This window comes from Macrotis lagotis, chromosome 1 (assembly GCF_037893015.1).
Source record: "Macrotis lagotis isolate mMagLag1 chromosome 1, bilby.v1.9.chrom.fasta, whole genome shotgun sequence".
In the NCBI taxonomy this organism is placed as follows: Eukaryota; Metazoa; Chordata; class Mammalia; order Peramelemorphia; family Peramelidae; genus Macrotis; species Macrotis lagotis.
The window spans coordinates 215348554-215365837 of NC_133658.1; the positions used below are offsets into that span (position 1 = coordinate 215348554).

Sequence of the window (17284 nt, forward strand, 5' to 3'; positions counted from 1 at the left end):
AGGGTCAGTTAATTGACACAGAGGATAGAGTGATTAGTCTGGAATAAAGCAGATTCATCTTCCTGATTTCAAATGCGAGTCTCATATACTTACTACCTGTGTAACCCTCTGTTTGCCTTTGTTCCTCATCTGTAAAATTTACTGGAGAAGGAAATGGCAAATAAATCTATTATCCTTGCCAAGAAAATCCTTAAAATTAGAAAGTGTTGGACACAGCTAAAACAACTGAATAAAAACAAATTTATTGCTTTTCAATTCAGTTGATTCACATTCACCTTGCAGGCCACTGAAACCCCCATTTTTTTTTCAGATAAACTTTAGCCTAGACACAATTCTATCACATTTTGTACTTAAAAATTCTTTTAAATTTAGATGTAGGACATTACAGTTAGTTGTCAGAGAGATTAGAATGCCAGACCTGAAGTCAGAAAGTCCTGAATTTAAATCTGGGCTCAGACATTTACTAGCTGTGTGACCTTTGGCAAGTCACTCAAACCTATTTGCCTCAGTTTTCTCAGGTATAATATGACCTGAAAAAGGAAATTTCAAACCAATTGTGGCATCTGTCAAGAAAAACTAAAATGGGATCATTGAAGGGTCAGATATGACTGAAAATGAAGATACTTTGTTAGTGGGAGATTAAGCCTCTCCGTTAGGAAGGAAAATCTAGGATAAATCTGACTGAACCAAGGACTCCCTACTTTGTTGCTGCTTTAATATATTTACTCCAGTCTCTTTTATTCCTCTCCTTCCACCTCCATCTTCACATGCTTTCTTTTCTCTATTTTTCACCATCTCCTTAAAAACAAAGCTCTTATAAATATGAGACTTTTTGTTTGAAGATTTCTAGCCATGGGGAGCTCATTATCTCATTAGGTGACCAACTGTACTTTCAGACAATTTTAATTTGTAGTTTTCTAAATTCTTAATGCAATTATTTAATAGCCCCCTTTTTCCATTTCAGTTTGATTTCACTATTCTAGGGGATTAAAAACCCACCTAGAAATGCCCAAATAATGAGCATTCCCTAATTTCCAGTTCTTCACCATCACAAACATAGCTATCTTGTAGGGATCATTTCCCCATATCTCTCTTTGACCACTTGGGATATGTTATAGTGGTACGATTGGAAAAAAGATATGAAGAGTTAGTAACATTGCCAACATAGTTCCAAATTGTTTTTCAGAATGGATGGATTATTTCACATCTCCAGATACCAATAACATTTCTATCATGAAAGAAATTTGGTGGAATCCATTCTTCTATTATTTTTATAAACAATTTGTGCAATTTGGAATAATTGTTATTTGAAAGTTTGGCAAAATTAATTTGTAAACCCATCTGGTCCTTCAATTTGTTTCTTTGGAAAATCAGTTCAGGATTGTTCATTTTAGATACAAATTTGGTTTTTATTTTTATTTTTAAATTCAAATTATCCATAAAGTAAAATTTTTGTGATATGTTGTAGTAATTCATTAGTTAACATTTTATTTTAAAATATAAAGGTATGTTAATTTTAAAGATATTAATTGATAATTTTTTTTCTCTGTCTTGACTCTGTCTGGTTTAGATATCAAGAACATATTTCTATCATAAAAGAAATTTGTGGAATTCATTCTTTTATTTCCACAACTAATTTTTTTTTGTTAAATTTCTCAATCTGATGGGTGTGAGATAGAATATCAGAGTTGCATTTCTCTAATTATTAAAGATTTGGAGAATTTTTATATGACTGTAGCTCTGAATTTGTTTCTTTGATCCAATCTTGTGATCATTTCTCAATTGATGAATGTTTTATTAAACATTTGAATTAGTTTCAAATTATGTTAGAAATGAGACTTTTATAAGAAAAAATGGTACAAAGATTTTTCACTAAAATTTTTCCAACTAATCTTATCTGTGTCAGTTTAGTTTGTGCAAAACCTTTTATATTATGTAGTCAAAGTCATTCATTTTATCTTCTTTATCCTTCAATTAGTCATAAATTCTTCACATACATGAAAAGTAATTTTTTCCTTGCTCTACATTTTTTAAAGGTGTGACCTGTTTTATCTATATAAACATATCAATTCAGAGCTTCTCTTGGAATATGATGTGAATTGTTGGTCTAGTATTAATTTCTGCCAAATTGTTTTGTAGTTTTTCCAACAGTTTTTTTCAGCAGGTGGTCCTTGGTTCAATATCTGGAACATTAGAATTTATAGAATACTAGATAAATAGGTTCGATTACATATATATATATATATATATATTAAACATATAAAATTGTAGTCATTAAAATATTTGCCCTATATTTTTGTGAGTTTTTTATGCCTTATATATGGTCAGAATTTATATAGGTAACACTTCCAGTTTATATATATATATATATATATATATATATATATATATATATATATATATTCTATTTTGATTCAATAATTATGAAACCTCTATCATTTATTTTTAAAATGCAATTCAGTTCCTTATCCTATTTTTGGTTATATTGCTTGTTAGATATATCCACAATGTAGTTCTTTAACTCAATTACTTTTTTCTTTTCATTGTTTAGATATTACATCATTTGATGAATATATACTGTTTATATTAATTCACAATATAATTTAAACATAGTCATTTCCTTGTTAATATCTTTGATAATGTCTATTTTTAATGACTACCCCTACTTTTTGGAATTCAAATGAATTATAATAGATTTTTCTGAAGCATGCCATCTTATCACGATGTATTGATGTTTCATGTCTATTTCTTACAAATATTATATTTGTTGGAGTCTACTTCCTAATACCTTTATCTTCTGGTTTATGAATGAGTTCATGGAATAAATTATTAACTGGGTGTTTCCACTCTTGTTATCTTAATCTATTCCTCTCTTTGCTCCCTGACTATTCCTTTAAAGAAGTTAGTGGGGGGGGATGATTCTAGAGCCAGTTTATAACATTTGGTGCAATGAATTTTTAGTCCCCATTCCTCTTCTCTTTCTCTAATCCGAATTCCAGCTGCAGGTTATTACACTTTAAAAAATATATATATATTTATTTAACGTAATGGAGTTAAGTGACTTGCCCAAGCTCACACAAGAAAAGTGGGGTTAAGTGACTTCCTGACTCCAGAGCTGGTGCTCTAGCCACTATACCAACTAGTTGCCCCACACTTTCTTTTTTTCTTTCACAATTCTTCTGAATAGATTACTATTGATTTTATTCTTTCCCTGAAACTATGATCTTTCTTATTTCTTCCTCTCCCTTTTCTCCATTTCTTCCTGTTTCCTTCTGCTGTTTGAGATATTTCAAGGCAACTCTATGTTTAATCTTCTTTAAACAATTCAGGTGAAAGTGGGGTGCAAATAACTCTAGCTTCCTTCAAACATTCCTTATTTATATACAGAAACTTCTACTTTTACAACTCATTTTTTGAAATAAATACCTCCATATTTCCATTCATTGGACATCCTTTTACCATTCTTCCTTTCTTCTTTAATGATATTTCTATCATTAAATATAACAAAATCACTTGTAGATTCTCTGTCTTATTTTGATTTCTAATGACATAAGGTTCTGAGGGGATACTTTCATCATTCTCCCATATGAAAATTAATATTTCATCCTTTTATATTTTTTCAATTACTTACATATATACCTTTTTTTGTTTCTATTAACTCCAAAGTAATGGAATTTTTAAAATTCAAATCATTTTTTCATCAGAACTTCTCTGAATCCCTCTTTTTCATTGATATTTTGTTTTTATTACAGGATTATAGTCAAATTTTCTGAATGTTATGCTTGGTTATAGACCTATCTCTCTTGCCTTTTGGAATATAATGTCACATGCTTTCTTCTCTTAGATATGGGATCTGATAAATCTTTTATTGCTATTTGTAGCTGTTTTTTTTAACCTAGTTGCTCTTAGTTTTCTAAGAGATTTCTATGTTTTCTTTTTATTTCCACATACTAACACACATACATGTGCATAGACAAACATAAAGAGCTGATTGATTCTTTCTATTTTTATACTCCTTTCTTGTTTTATTTTGACTGGGCAGTTTTGTCATATGACTACTTGAAATATACAGGCTCTTTTTTTTGTTATGGTTTTGACATAATGCAATTATTCTTAGAGTGTCGCAATGATATTATTTCCTGGATTAGTTTGTTTTTGATTAATAAATTTCTTACATTTTTTTTGGTATTTTAAAAAAAGCCTTTAACTTTATTGTTTCATGGAATCCTAAATTTCTATCTGATTAATTTGAAGGTTCTAAGCATATAATACTTATGTAATACTGAATTTTTTGTGTTTACTTAACAAGTTTTATTAAAAGTTTTTCCTCTATAGTTCTTGTTTCTTTTTAAATTCTCTTTCGTAATTCTTTAATTGTTTTACATTTTAAATATCATTTAAAAACTTTTATTTTTTAACTATTGCTTTTTTTTTACATTGCAGGAATTATAATTTATTTTGTTGCCAAGTTTGATAGTTTATAGCTGATATTGAGGTTTTCTCTTTTGTAGAATTTGTGGCTTGGGTGTCCTTGGTAGCATAATAGCTCTTTATCATTGTACATTTATTCCTTCAACATTGAAACATTCTCCCATCAATATTTTCTATATCATAAGTCAGTAGAAGAAATTAAATGAGAATTTGGGGGGGGGGTTTGCAGAAGCTACAGAGAAATGCATTATGTGTATATATATATATATATATTATATATAGTATTGTATAATATCAATTTTAATATGATGATTCAGATTTCTTCTCCACTATGAAAAGAGGATCAAAAAATTCATGCAAGTGGGTCTACCTTTATATAAACTCTGACCTAAATCTGAAATTCCATGATGTATTAAAGTAACCTCCTCTCCAGCCCACTAAGGCTCCACAGTTTCTACCTCATTCACTTACCTTTTATACAAATTCATTACCTGAGTTTTTATTTTTGGGAAAGAATATTCACTAGATCTAAAGACCATTTGTTTTGTTTGGTGCCTGTTAAATTTATTAATCACATGACATTCATAGTAAATAGATAAATTTGCACACAACAAGAGAAAACATGAGACAAAATGGATATGTTTTCATAGAACATTGATGGGAGAGGAAACACATAGCCTGAGGTTCACCTCTCAGTTTGATAATCCTCCTTGCAGTTCCAGGGAAAGCATCTGCCAGGCTGCTTTCTCCATCAAGTTGTAATTATCTGGTGCCATACTTTGAGAAATGTTCTATTCTCTTCTCTAGAAATCAACTGCAGGGGATTGAGTGCTGGCCTGGAATCAGAAAGACCTGAGTTTAAACCTAGCTTTGTGACCTTGGGCAGTTTTCACAACAATAAAAGGAAGATAGGTATAATCATCATCTATCTGTCAGGGATCTTGGAAGGATTCTGGGCACATAGTAGGCACTATATACATACATATACATATATATACATATATATATATATACATATACACTAATTTTATTCCACCCTTCCTTCACTGTTTTATTATTATTATTATTATTATTGTTATTATTATTATTATTATTATTTGCTAATTTTGCAGTGAATTGTGACTTTTCTCTATTATCTTTCTCTTAAGGAAAGTGGTGTTAACTCTTTTCTTGGCCATATTCATAGGCATACTAAACCTCCCAGGAAGACTCATTAGTTCAGGACTTCTGGGGCAGAGCCAAGATGGCAAGAAGCGAACCTGCTCCTGAAACCTTTTCCTACCAAAGATAAATGAAGCCTCTACTCTGAAATTCACAATATAGAATACACCAAGAAAAAGAAAAGATTCATAGAAGTTCAACTGCAGACATCATGGAGGATCTTCTGCGAAGGTCTTTGTCTTTGGGGGAAAGGGGGAAGTAAACTCCAGGTGGCAGGAGAGCCAGAAAGCTGGCAGGAGGCTTTTAGCCACATGCAATACAGGTCCTGACAGCTTAATAATAACAGATGTCCTGGCAACTAGATAACAAGCCAGCAGGGAGGATTCCAACTCCAAACAAAGTCTGAACCTAGAAAGCCCAGGGTAAAAGACAGGGCTGGGTTGGAAACAATCTTATGTTAATTCAGTAGCTGGACATAAAGGAAGAAATAAACCTCTGCAAAGGTAAGGCCAGGACTGTATAGACAAGATCTTGGCCAACAAAAAGCCACATTTAAGACCCCAGCTCAAGCAAAAAAAAAGCTTGGATCTATATTCCATTTAGCCCAGGAGCAGAGGTACAGAAACAAAAAATGAACACAAAAGCTAAAAGAGCAGACAAGGATGACAGCAATGCCATGTCTGAAGAAGAAAGCAGTGAAAAATCACTCACAAGCAAAGTATCAAAACAGTCTATAAATTGGACTCAAATACAAAAGCTCATCAAAGAGCTTTAAAAAAGTTTAAAACTAAAGAAGAGAGAAAGAAGAAAAATGGAAAAAAGAAATGAAAATCATGCAGGAAAAAATTGTGTAGGGGCGGAGCCAAGATGGAGACAGGAGAACAACCTCTCTTAGGTGCTCTCTCCAAAATATTTCAAAAACCTTAAAATTATGACTCTAACTAAATTTTTGAAATAGAGAATCCACAGAAAGATTCAATGAGGCAATTCTCCAGCCCAAGGTAACCTGGAAAATAGTGGGAAAACTGTGTTCCACGGGGTTGGAGGAGCAGTATCACACTGGAGTGAAGAAACTTTAGCCTCCTGAGAACAGCCCCAGGGCTCCTGGGAGCTAGCTGTTTGGCAGTAGAAGCATTTTCCTGATTTGAACCCCAGGGAGTACCAAGTTCAACTTGGAAGATCAGCAGGGACACTGCTATGAGTGTGAATCCCAGGCCCTCAGTGCAGCCATGACACTAAGAATGGTTTTAGCAGCCCAGATCCCAGAAAATGGAAGCAGGTCTGTGGAGCTGCCCAGCAGGAGGCTTCAGGCAGCTATACCCTGAGTGCCCAGCCCACCAAAGGTAAGGGAGTACACAGAGACTGCTAAGGTCTGTCCTCTGTCCCTGGAAAAGGACTCTGAGGCTTTTACTGGTCTCAATCTATGTCCCCCACAGAGCAGGGACCCCCTTCTCACAGCTCTGGGACAGAAGGGTGAGCTTGTGGTCATTCATAGAGCAGTAAGAGACTTGCACCCTGAGGTCCTTGTGGGAGGTTTCCCAGTAAGACTCAAAAGCTCAGGAAGTGTCCCCAAACCAGGCACAGGTTGGGAAAATGAGAAAACAGAAAAAAAGAAAAAGAACCTGACCATAGACAATCATTTTGGTCCCATGGAGGACCAAAATACTCAAACTGAAGATGGGAGAGTCCAAGCTTCTGCAGCTAAAAACTCTGGGAAATATAGAAATTGGGCTCAGGCTAAGACAAAGCTCAAAAAAGATTTTGAAAGTCAAGTAAGGGAGATAGAAGAAAAATTGGGCAAAGAAACGAGAGAGATGCAGGAAAAACTTGAAAATGAAGTCAGCAGCTTAGTCAAAGAGATTAAAAAAAATGCTGAAGAAAAATAACATGTTAAAAACCAGCATAGGTTAAATGAGTAAAACAGTTCAAAAAGTTATTGAGGAGAAGAATGCTTTTAAAAAGTGTAATTAGCCAGATGGAAAAGGAGATAAGAAAGCTCTCTGAGGAAAACAAATCCTTCAGATGTAGAATGGAGGTAAAGGATTCTGATGATTGCAAGAAATCAAGACAAAGTAAAAATGAAAAATTAGAAGAAAATGTGAAATGTCTCATTGAAAAAAATCAACTGATTTGGAAAACAGATCCAGAAAGATAATTTAAAAATTATTGGGATACCTGAAAGTCATGTTAGGAAAAGAGCCTTGACCTCATTTTTAAAGAATTTCTAAAGGAAAATTGTCCTGATATCCTATAAGCAGAAGGTAAAATAGAAATTGAGAGAATCCACCCATCTCCCCCAGAAAGAGATAAAAAATAATCCAACCCCCAGCAATATTATTGCCAAGTTCCAGAACTCCCAAATCAAAGAGAAAATATTACAAGTAACCAGAAGGACACAATTCAACTATCATGGAGCTGAAGTCAGGATCACACAGGACTTAGCAGCAACTACATTAAGGACTTGTAAGGCTTGGAATATAATATTCCTGAAGGAAAAAGAGATTGGACTACAACCTAGAATCAACTACCCAGCAAAACTGAACATCCTCTTCCAGTGGAAAAGTTGGACTTTCAATGAAATGGGACCTTTCAAATGTTCCTGTTGAAATGATCAGAACTGAATAGAAAGTTTGATCTTCAAGTACAGAAGTCAGGTGAAGTAGATAGGGTAGACAAGAAGGCTAAATTATGATGGACTTAATAATGATGAACTGCGTGTATTCCTACATGGAAAGATGATAGTGATAATACTCATATTATTACTCATATGAACGTTCTCATTTAATAGAGCAGGTAGAGGGAGTTTTTATAGTTGAGGCACAGGGGAGAGCAGAATTTGAAGATAAAATATATTGTAAAAATGGAGTCAGTGGATGAAAGGAAAATGTATTGGGAATAAGAGAAAGGAGAAGTAGAATAGGATACGATATTTCATATAAAAGATAATTCATGTGGCTTTTGCAAAGGTTTGGAAGGGGGGGAGGCAAGGGGAATGAGAGAATCATCCTTCTCATTAGAAATGGCTCAGAGAGGAAACAGCATACACAATCAATAGGGTTTAGACATCTAGAAGAAAAAAGGAGGGAAGGGGGATAGGGGCAGGGGAGGGGGTGATGTGGGTGATACAGGAGGGGGTAGATCATAGGTCAGGATAGTCAGATATAACACATTTTCTTTTTTATTTTTTGCAAGATGCTGGGACTGGGTGGTCTGTTCAGGCCATGGGGGTGGGTAGTTGCTGGGGCTCTGGGGTAAGATGTAGGCTTGGAGTCTCCTGGCCCCAGGACTGTGCTCTGTTTGCTGCTCACTTAGCTGCCCCATTTTTGAAGAGGGACAGAGTAACAGGAGAGAGAAAATACAATAGATGCTAGAGGGGAGGAATAAGTGGAGGAAATTACAATCAGTAACAACAACTCTGGAAAAATATAAGAAACTACTATGATGGATTTATGATAAAGAATGTGATCCACCTGAGACAGAGTTGACGTCTTCTCTTAAACAAGAATATTTTAGTAATGTATAAATAAAGAAAAATTTTAAAAACTTTAAAAAAATTTTAAAGGAAAAGAAAATTGTGACAAGTTGACCAAAGAAATCAACTCCATTAAAAGTAAAAATAGCCAACTGGAAAAGGAAGCACAGAAGATAACTGAAGCAAATAAAATCCTAAAAAGTAGAACAGTTAGAAGCTAATGAATCTACAAGACTAGAAGATTCCATCAAACAAAAATAGGCTGAAAAAAATTGAAGAAAATGTAAAGTACCTACTAGAGAAGAGGAATGACCTGGAAAACAGATTCAGAAGAGACAATCAATGAATCATTGGACTACTAGGAAACTTGGTCCAACAAAAGAATAATGCAGGAAATTATAAGAAAAAACTGCCCCCAATTTACTAGGACAAGATAACAATATAACAATTGAAAGAATCCACAAAATTCCTCCAGAAAGAGACCCCAGGATTAAAAACTTCAATGCCTGTAACATTCAAATTCCAGAACCCTCAAATAAAAGAGAATATTACAAGCAGCAAAAAAAGAAAACATTTCAAATAAAAAGTAACACAATTAGCCTAACACAGTATCTATCATCCTCAACATTGAAGGATTGGAAGAAGTGGAATAACATATTTCAGAGGGCTAAGGACTTGGAATTTCAACCCAGAATGTATTACCCTGCCAAACTCAGCATATACTGTCAGGGAAAAAGATAGATCTTCAATGAAATACAGGACTTCCAGAACTTCCTGACACAAAGACCAGAACCAAACAGAGAATTCAGTCACTAAAAACATGAAAGAGGAGTTACTTAGAAAAAAAAGGTAAATGAAAAAGGGGACTGAAAAAACAAAATTGTTTTAAACAAATGTTGCTCCCTAAAAGGGAAGATATAACAATTCTAATTCTTTAGAACTTTACTTCTCTTACGAAAAATAGAAGGTAGAATATAATTGAAGAGAATGAAATTAAAGGATATGTATATAATTGCTGTGTGCTCTCTTAATTGAAGAGGTCCAAGATCATATCACTAGCTTTGAGACAAAAAGCCCTGGGCAGGAGGCGGGGAAAGCAGGAGTGTTAACTTCAATTTAAGTTACTCATTACACTTTGACTCACTTTAATCATGAGGTAATGAGGGCATCATAAACTGAGAGGTCCTGAAACAATATCTCTGTAACTTGCAATCATTTGTGAAGTTCTCAGTGAGACCTCCAGAGCCTCTCAGTGAGACCTCCAGAGCCTCTCAGTACTTAGAGTTCTTCAAGATACAGTTAATCAGATCAACTTCCTGTGCTTCAACTTTACAAGGGGTTAAGTACCTTGGGGCTTGGTGGTAAAGTGGGAGTGATAATTAGCTTTGGTTCACTTAACAAGGTGTTAAGTACCCTGGGTGGGGAGGGAGGGTAAAGTGTGAAAGAAAATAGACCTAGGGGGAGGGGCACAAATAGTTCAAGAAATGATAAGGCTTTGGATGATACTTTGACTTGTAAGGAGGATTGTGTGTACTTGAAAGGTAGTTGAAAAGAGGGTAAAAAATGATTAAAATTATAATTTGAGGCAATTTGAGTCAAAGCAGTTTATCAAGAAATCAAGTAAACAATCTGTGATATCTTCATAACAATAGTTTATCAGGCAATCAAATAATCAAACTGTGATTGATGATACCTGATTAATAATATTAGAGCACCAAAGGAAGAGGAGCAAAAATTCATAATTTTAGAGGGGAAAGAAGAGAGAATGTGAGTTCCAAGTAAATTCTATTCAATAGATTTAGCATAATGAGGGAATAAGATACATTCCCACTTGGGTTTAAAAATCTAACTTAATTTATAGGGAAGAGGGAGGACAGGGACTGGGAAAGATAAGGAAGAATGGCCTGATAAAAGGCAAGGGAAGGTGTAAGTGAAAACAAACTCAAAGTTAAATTACTAAAAGAAAAGTCAAAGGGGAAAGGTAGTAAAATTTTGGTGAGGATGAATAAGAGGATAGGAAAGAGATAAATATAAAGGGAGAAAGATAGCCTAGAGGGAAATTCAGAATTAGTAATATTAACTGTAAATGTGAATGGGATGAACTGTCCCCATAAAACAGAAGCAGATAGAAATGTATTAAAAACAGAACCCTACAATAGGTTGTTTACAAGAAATACATTTGAAGGGGAGAAATACAAACAGGATGAAGGTAAAATGTTAGAGCAAAATATATTATACCTCAGGTGAAGTAAAAAAAAATTGGGGCTAGTAATCTTAATCTCAGACAAATAAAAGGAAAAATCAATCTCATTAAAAAGGATAAGGAAGGAAACTACATCTTTTTAAAAGGCGCCATTGGTAGTGAAGTTATAACATTATTAAATGTGTATGCACCTAGTATACATCCAAATTCTTAGAAGAAAAGCTGAGTGAATTACCTGACATAGCAAAACTTTAATGATGGGAGACCTTAATCTCTATCACTCAGAACTAGATAAATCTAACAACAAAATAAACAAGAGGGAAATTAAGAAGATGAATGAAATCTTAGAAAACTTAGATATGGAGAAAACTTAATGAGGCTTGAAAAGAATATAACTTTTTCCTTGGCAGTACATCCCATCTTCACCAAAATTGACCATGTAGTAAGGACAAAAACCTTAAAATCAAATGCAGAAAGGCAGAAATAAAAAAAAATACATCTTTCTCAAACCATGATGCAATAAAATTACATGTGATAAAGGGTCGGGAAAGATAAACCAAGAACTAATTGAAAAGTAAATAACTTAATCTTAAATAATGGGTGGATCAAGCAGCAAATAACAGAAATAATAGTTATATCCAAGAAAATGTTAATCATGAGACATAGTACCAAAATTTGTGGAATGCAGCAAAGGCATTTTTGAGGGAAAACTTTATATCTTTAAATGCCTATATGAATAAAATAGAGAAAGAGAAGATCAATGAATTGGCAATGCAACTAAAAAAGCTAGAAAAAGAACAAATTAAACAACCCCAATTAAACACCAAATTAGAAATTCTGAAAATCAAGGGAGAGATTAATAAAAAGGAAAGCAAGAAAAACATTGATCTCATAAATAAAACTAGAGTTGGTTTTATGAAAAAAACCAATAAAATATACAAACCTCTGGTTAATTTGATTTAAAAACAGAAAGACAATAATCAAATTATCAGTATTGAAAATGAAAAGGGTGAACTAACCACCAAAGAGGAGCAAATTAGAGAGACAATTTGGAGTAACTTTGCTGAACTATATCCCAATAAATTGGACAAATTGAGTGAAACAGATGAATATTTACAAAAATACAAACTGCCAAGATTAATAGAATAGGAAATAAATTACTTAAATAAACCCATTTCAGAAAAAAGAAATTGATGAACAATAAATTCCCTGAGAGAAAGTCTCCAGGTTCAAATGGATTTAGGGGTGTATTCTACCAAATATTTAAGGAACAATTAATTCCTATTCTACTTAAACTATTTTAAAAAGTAGTAGAGGCAGGAGTTCTGCCAAACTCCTTTTATGTCACCAGCATGGTGCTGATAACCTAAACCAAAAAGAACCAAAAAAGAAAAGTATAGAACAATCTCCCCAATGAATATTGCTGCAAAAATTTTAAATGAATTTTTGCAATGAGACTACACCAAGTTGTTACCAGGATAATACATGATCAGGTTGGATTTATACCAGGAAGGAAAGGATGGTACAACATTAGGAAAACACTCTACATAAATAAACATATCAATAGTAAAACCAACAGCAATCATATGATTATCTCAGTAGATGCTGAAAAATCCTTTGAAAAAATACAGCATCCATTCTTATTAAAAATAGTAGAAAATTTAAGAATTAATGGAGTTTTCCTTAAAATAATAAATAATATCTGTCTAAATAGACAAACAAATATTATATTTAATGTAATAAACATAATATTTCCAATAAATTCAGGGGTGAAACAAGGATGCCCATTAGCAACATTACTATTCAATATAGCACTGGAAATGCTAGCAGTAGAAATAAGAGAAGAAAAAGAAATTGAAGTAATCAGAATTGACAATGAGGAAGCAAAATTTCACTCTTTGGAGATGATATGATGGTATACCTAGAGTACCCAAGAAAATCATCTAAAAAACTTGAAACAGGGATGCCTAGGTGGCGCAGTGGATAGAGCAAAGACCCTGGAGTCAGGAGTACCTAAGTTCAAATCTGGCCTCAGACACTTAATAATTACCTAGTTGTGTGGCCTTTGACAAATAACTTAACCCCATTTGCCTTGCAAAAAAGAAAACTAAAAAAAAAAAAAAAACTTGAAACAATTAACAAATTCAGCCAAGAGCAAGAGATAGAGAAATATCAGTCAAAATAACTGTAGATAACATTCTGCTCCCAACTAAACCCAGAAACTGCATGAACACAATTATAAAGCTCTCCTCACGCAAATAAAGTCAGATCTAAATAACTGGAAAAATGTCAAATTCTCAAGGTTAGGTTGAGCTAAAATGACAATTCTACACAAATTAAATTAAATTAAATTCAGTGCCATAACAATCAATTTACCAAATAACTACTTTACCCAGCTAGAAAAAAATAGTAGTAAACTACTGGAATAACAAAATGGCAAGAATAGCAAGGGAAATGATGAAAAAAAATGTAAAGGAAGGTGATTTAGTCTACCAAATCTATAACTATACTATAAAGCAGCAGTCATCAAAACTGCCTTTTACTGGTTAAGAAATAGAGTAATGGATCAGGGAATTAGAATAGGTTCAAAAGAAAGTGCAGTAAATGACTACAGCAATCTATTATTTGACAAACTCAAAGACATCAGCTTCTGGGATAAGAATTCACTTTTTGACAAATATTGTTGGGAAAACTGGAAAATAATCTGGCAAAAACTTGGCGTAGATCCACATTTCACATCGTATACCAAAATAAGGTCAAAATGCGTACATGATTTAGACATAAATAACAATACCATAGATAAATTAATAGAACAAAAAATACTCTACCTAACTGATTTATGGAAAAGGGATGAATTGATGATCAAACAAGAATTAGAGCACATTATAAACTGCAAAATGAATGATTTTGACTATGTTAAATTAAAAAGATTTTGTACTAATAAAATCAATGCTGCCAAAATTAGAAGAAAAGCAAAAAAGCTGAGAAACAATCTTCACAAACAAGAGTTCTGATAAAGGTCACATTTCTAAAATACATTTGAGAATTGCATAAAATTTAAAAGGTCACAAGTCATTCTGCAATTGACAAGTAGCCAAAGGATAAAACAGTTTTCAAATGAAGAAATAAAAGCTATATATAATCATCTGAAAATGCTCCAAATCACTATTGATTAGAGAAATGAAACTTAAAACAGCATTGAATTATACCTCACACCTATTAGATTATCCCAGGAGAAGAAGAAGAAGGGAAGATGATGATCAATGTTGGAGAAGTTGTGGGAGGATTGGGACATTGATTTATTGTGAATGGAGCCAAACTTTCTGGAGAGCAATATGGAACTATGCCCAAAGATCAATAAAATTGTTCATTCTCTTTGACCCAGCAATTCCAATTCTAGGACTATATCCAGAAGAACTTGTAAAAAATGGGGAAAGTCCTACATGTTCCAAAATATTCATAGCTGCTCTTTTTGTAGTGGCAAAGAATTGGAAATTGAGGGGGTGCCCATCAATTGGTGAATGGCTAAACAAGTTATGGTACATGAATACTATAGAATATTATAGTTCTATAAGAAACCATAAATGGTTGGACTCTAGAGAAGCATGGAATGACTTAAGGGATGTGATGCTAAGCAAAGGGAGTAGAGTCAAGAGAACAATGTACAGATCAACAATATTATGAGATGAACAACCTTAATGGAAGCAGCTCCTCTTGACAATCCAGAGAGCTAGGACAACTGTATTAGACTGTTTATGAACTATATTATCCCCACCAGAAGAAGAAAAACAAAACAAAATACTCAGGAAAAAAGCCACCCCTACTGAATCTGATGAAAACTTTATAAAAATTATCTCTTATGTATCCCTTTCCCTCAATCCTAATTCCTCATGCCAAAAATTACTAATTTGTAAATATTTTAACAAAGTAGGTATGTAAAATGCTAACCTGACTATTCCCTACTGAAGGGAGAGACTGTGGTGGAAGGGTGAAGGGAAATTTTGTACCATGGAAATATGCATGTAAAATTGGATGAAAATTTAAAAAATAAATTAATTTTTTTAAAAAAAAAGACTCATTAAATCAAATGCATCAAATTCCTTTCAACTATAATATCCCTGGAATCTAACACTGGTCATGATGATTACCATGGAGTCTAACTCTTACAAGTTTTAAGAAGCAGAGTGTAGCTTATGTATACATAGCATGGCTGTAGTTGAACCTGGGCAATGACATTGTCTTAGTGCTAGCATTATTTCCATTCATATCATACCAATGACCATAATGAAGATTAGTCCAACAAGTGACAGGTTAGGATGAACATGATTGTCACAATCTGTTGCCAGATGTCACATGCCAATGTCTTACCCAGCATTAGTGGTACACCATAGTTCTTTACTGAATCAGAAGGAAGAGAAAGGCCAAATAGATTATCAGCCTCCCAAAATACAGGTTATTTGGCATATCATCACATGCTGATGATTCTCCCATATTGATGAATAACTGTGGTGCCTCCCTGATATGGGAGGAAGCAAAACCAATTTAAGACCAAGAGACTCCTGTAACAGTCAGATTGTTCCAATAATACTATTTCCTATCAATGAGGTCATTGGGTAACATGATTCTGGTAAAGGCAAGTGAGAAGGATGACTTGCACAGCATATCCTTCACTATATAATAAACAATTGTGCAACTCATACCACCAATTACTTGGTTAGTAGGGGTGATCCTCTTCCATACAAAAGGACTAGTAGTAGTAGTAGTAGTAGTAGTAGTAGTATGATAGTCATAAAAAACTTCATCTCTTAAGTCAGATAAAAATAACTGAAGCCATAGAATTAAGTTTAAAGAAAAACTAAAGAACTTGAAGGCAATGAAAATTTTAATTAAATGCTGTCTCTGAATTACATAAATCAAAATTGTATAAAGGTTTAACATCTATAGAAATACAATTAAAGTTTTTTATAGACATGAAATCATTTAAATAATTGGAGAAATATTCATTGTAGGCAGGGATAATATAAAAAAATGATTTTTCACAAACTAATTTATATATTCAATGCCATCCCAATTAAATTGCCAAGCAATTATTTTACTGAATTAGAAAAAAATAATAAATTCATTTAGAAAAATAAAAAGTCAGGAATATCAAAATAAATTATGAAAAATTAAGAAAATAAGTTTAGCAACATCAGTTCTTAAAGTATATTAGGAGGCAGTAATTATCAAAAGTATCTGGTACTGGCTACAAAATAGAAAGGTTGAACAACAGAATAGAGTAGACTTACAATTAAAGCAGCAAATAAATATAATAACCCTGTGTTTGACCAGAATAGACACTTGAGATTTTGGATAACAGTTCATTATTTAGTAAAAGTTGTTTGGAAAACTGGAAAGCAGTATGGCAGAAACAAGGCATAGATCAATATCTTACACCATTTACCAAGAGAAGGTCAAAAATGGATACCTGATCTAGAAATAGAGAGATTTTTATAGGAAAATTAGAAGATGAAACATATTATTTATTAGTCTGAATAGGTGAACAATTTATGATTAAACAAGAAATACAGAGCAATTATATGTAAAATGAATAATTTTGGTTATATAAAATTAAAAAAAGATTTTATACAAATAAAACAAATGAAGCCAATCATAAGGAAAGCAGAAAATTGAAATGGAGATTTATAGATAGTTTTTCATATAAAGGTCTCCTATCTCAAATTAATAAAGAATATTATAAAATATATAAAAATGCAAGTGATTCTCCAGTTGATAAATGGTCAAAGAAAATGAACAGGCAACTTCCAAAGAACAAATCAAAGGTATTTATAGTCATATGAAAAAATTGCTCTGAATCACATTTGATTAGAGAAATGCAAATTAAATCAACCTTGAAATCATTTTATATTGTCAAAAAACTGGAAAATGCAGGTATGTCCATGAAATTGGATGAACAAGTTGTGATGGAATACTATTTTGCTATAATAAATGATGAACTCACTGATTTTTTTGTTGAT

At 32.9% G+C, this 17284-nt stretch overlaps 1 long non-coding RNA gene across 2 annotated transcripts in view; it reads left to right on the forward strand.

The window, feature by feature from the left end:
- Positions 1 to 17284, forward strand: part of LOC141504543 (uncharacterized) — a 291677-nt gene that overhangs the window by 133638 nt on the left and 140755 nt on the right. The gene's annotated exons all lie outside the window — the stretch shown is intronic.